This window comes from Lactuca sativa, chromosome 1 (genome assembly GCF_002870075.4).
Source record: "Lactuca sativa cultivar Salinas chromosome 1, Lsat_Salinas_v11, whole genome shotgun sequence".
Classification (NCBI taxonomy): Eukaryota; Viridiplantae; Streptophyta; class Magnoliopsida; order Asterales; family Asteraceae; genus Lactuca; species Lactuca sativa.
Genome location: NC_056623.2, coordinates 136,479,369 through 136,483,385, shown reverse-complemented (window position 1 = coordinate 136,483,385; position 4,017 = coordinate 136,479,369).

Here is a 4,017-nt window from a genome sequence, read left to right as displayed (position 1 = left end):
TTTCTGAAAATATACTTGTTGGAGGATTAAAAACATAAATTTTAAGCTTAATGGGCTAAAAATGACATTTTCGGCCCAATAAGGCCCATTATGCGAAATTTTCTGTTTTGGAGGGCCAAAACTGTGTTTTTCTGTAAAACAGTTGACTATTAGTGTTCCAAATACTTTTCAAAGGTTTAAAATGCTTTTTAAATTTAAAAAGGACCAAAGTTGCAAAAAATTTACAATTTGGGCCAAAATTGTCAAAACTGCGAAAAAGAGGGGTTATAACCGAGAAAACTGCATTTTCAGGGACTTAAACTGTTTTCTATGAAAAATATGCTGAAAAAGATTGATTTCAATAATTTTTGGTGTTAAAATGTCAAGAAAAATGATTTAAGGACCAAACCGGAAAGTTATTTGATTAAAGGGTTGAAAAGGTAAACTTTACAAACAATGAGGGGCTGAAAACGGAAAAGTTTCAAGGCTAGTTCAATACACGCAATTTGATCAAATAATGGCATCGCGACTACCGACGAAATACAATACACAACAATACCAAAAAAAAAGTCGTTGTTAAACGAATTGGTTCGGTCTCGAACCAATAAAAATCTGAAACTACTAACGCGACGATACCTCGATTCATACAGGTAACGTTTGGGAATTCAATACACATGCGAGTGTGCACAGACGTCTACGCACTATCTTTGGGCCCCAAAAGTGTAAAATCTTGTTTGTTGGGCCTAGCTAGCCCAATGACCTGATCTTAAGGCCCGAAGACTTCTACCTTACGAGGTGTTGGGTCTTACCGATCTAACACAGCGTAAAAGGACTTTCAATGGCTTGTATACTGTCGGTCCCCAAGGGTCCTTTGGTATTGCCAGTAAAGTCGATATTTCATGCGAGGCGGGTCAGGGACCCCTCGTACCTTTTTTCTTATCCCCAACCGGTCAATGGAGTCATCGGGGCCTTCGTGTCCTCTTTCTCTTCGGATGTGGGGAAGTCAGGGCGGTTGGATAACGTGATTAGTACGAACGATTCCTACGGGATCGTTGGTATAGCTATAAACTGGTCGTTTGTGTAACGCGTGTTTGTAGCAATTAATCATGCTCAAAAATAATCCAACGTCGCCTGGGATTGATAACTTCACGCGTTGCAATGGTTTCCTTTTAATTTCATGGAATTCAAAGAATTAGGAAAACATCGGGTTTTCGTAGGGTTTTTCATTACATACGGATTCAAAATGTATACAAGTTTAAAGAACAATTTTTACAAGTATAGAAATAAACAAGCATACCAATGGATCTTCACAAACGTTTTCAAAAGCTTTTCTTTTCAGAAAATATCGGATTTTCTGGTGGTTTTCAAACGATACAAAACATTGTTTTTTTCAAATACCGCTTATGAACTCACCAACATTTCACATGTTGACGTTTTGCAAAATACTTGTATTCTCAGGGAACCAGTGAATCAAAGGAAAAATGTACTCAGTGATGGCTTGCAGTTTACTTATTAACGAATCGAACAATTTATTTTTGGGAATGTAATGTTTAAACAATGTACTTCATGTAAACTTTACTGGTTGTACTATATTAATGCATGGTGACGGATGTTGTTATGTTTCATATATATTCAATGTTATGGTATTCAATTGAGTCACGACAGCTCCCGAACGTTTCCGCCGTCTGGTTCGGGGGTGTGACACGGGGTATATAACCCGTCACCCCTCCCGCTTCAAACCCTAACCCTAGGAGTTAGAATGCAGCCGCTACACTCTTCCTTCTGTCTCCAGCGCCATCATCCACCTCGCTCATTTCCGACCGCCTAGCACCACCGGACTTCCTCCATGTGTTCTATCGGCGAGAGAGAGTTCAACGAGTCAAGCTTTTGGTGACGGGGATGTGAGGGGTTAGGCGAGTGAAGCTGCCACCGCCGCTGCCAGTCGATGTCGAGCACTTCCGCTACGATTTCACTGCCGGTGAAGCTGGGAACTGCCGAGGAAGGACCACCGCCATCACCTATTCCTAGTTCTTTTGTGGCTTGACGTCGTGTATGTCGACGGGAACCAATGGTGGGCTTTGGCCGCCGTTGTTGGGTTTTCAATCGTCGCTTGCCAACCGTAGCAGCTGATTTGGGGACGTTTCGCTCTTCAAATCGTGACCACGAAGCGTGTGCATGGGTTCCTCGGCTGGGGATCCAGGGATTCGCCGCCACCACCGCGAAGTGGTGGCTGTCGTCGCTGCCTTTCCGTTTTGCTGCTTCTAACCCTGCCTTGAGCCATCAGGTGGGTGGTTGGGGTCCTTTGGTGACCATATAGGGTGTGTGTATTTTCCATTTAGTTTGTGTGGTGTGTTTTATTTGGTCGGAAAAGCCACGGCCGCCACGAGACACCGCCGGCCACCACTAGGGTGGCTATGGTGTTTGTGTGATTAGTTTAGTGTGTGTGTGGTTAGTTGAGATTTAGCCTTGTAAAATGTAATTTGAATTTGGAATAACGAAATTTAACTAAACCACCACCGTAAGGTGGTGGCCGCCGCCGTGAGCCGCCATTAACCACCACTACCCAAGGTGGTAGTGGGTGGTGCCCCACAATCATACCCTAATGGGCGTAGCAAGACCCTAATGGGCTTAAAGATTAATTTTAGGCCTGTTGGGCCATGTTTGAGAGGAAAACCCTAATTGTGAGTAATTGGGCCTTAGACTTAATGGACCCATCTTTGGGCCATTGGGATTGGATAGTGTATTAAGCCCAAATCACTCCATATCACTTATCTAGTAGAGTAAAGGACTTAATGAATTAAGTCCTTAAGGGGTTAAGTAAGAAACACTTAACCCTAGTTATCATTTTATGTGAACCCTAATGGATCTAATGACTTAGCTATTGGGCCTAATGGACTAACGTGGGTTGGAAACCTTAATTAGGGTTTGGAAAACCCTAATGCAATGAAACCCTAATTTTGAGAATTAACCGGGACACACACACGGGAATTATTAATAACTTGAAATATTAAATAATAAGCATTGGCAAGATTAATCTAAGCGATATTGGACTTAATGGATTAATTCCTTAATGGGTTAATTAGGAAACTTAACCCTAATCATCATTTTATGTGAAACCCTAATTTCACTTGGGTTTATTGTTGGGCCTTAGAATGAGACCATGTATAGGCCTAGCCCAATTTGGAAAATTGGGCCATGTGATGGGCTTTGATTCCTAATTGACTTTGGGCCTACGGATTGGGCCTTGGGCTTGAATAATCCAAGCTAGGGGTAATGTAGTAATTACCCAAAGAATGTACGTATGGTTATGTATTGGGACCCAATTATTAATTGGGTGTTATTTTGGTGTTGACAGTTCGGGAATCTGTCAGCCAGCAGCTGGGGTGGAGTCTACGGGACTTCAGCAAGTGTGGGATTGTGTCTTCGGGACTTCCGCAGTGTGAGGTGAGTTACCTTCCAGTAGCGGTGGGTCTACGGCCACAATGTCGGCCCACCAGTAGCGGTGGGCAAGGCTCGTATCTCCATGAGTGTGGGAGAGGCCCGTATCTCCTAGTTGTTCATTATATGATTGTATATATTGGCATGTTATGGTTTAGTAGCAGAGTGTGGGCGAGGCCCGTATCTCAGAGATAGTGGAGTGTGGGCGAGGCCCGTATCTCCCAGCTAGAGGAGTGTGGGCGAGGCCCGTATCTTCATGAGTGTGGGCAAGGCCCGTATCTCCTAGCTGTTCATTAAATGATTGTATGGTATGTGGTATGACGGGAGAACTCACTAAGCTTCGTGCTTATGGTTTACAGTTTTGGTTTCAGGTACTCGTTTTCAAAGGAAAGGAGTCGGCTGGATCGCAGCGCATCACACTATGTTTTCCGCACATGAGATCTTTGGGATTACACTCTAATATGGTTTTACGATAAAATGATTTGATTATTGACACTTTGGTTTTGACATGAGATATGAATATGTATGTTTTCTTACTGATGGTTTTATATTATAACTTAATCAAAACGAAATTTTTTGGCCTTGAATTTTGGGATGTTA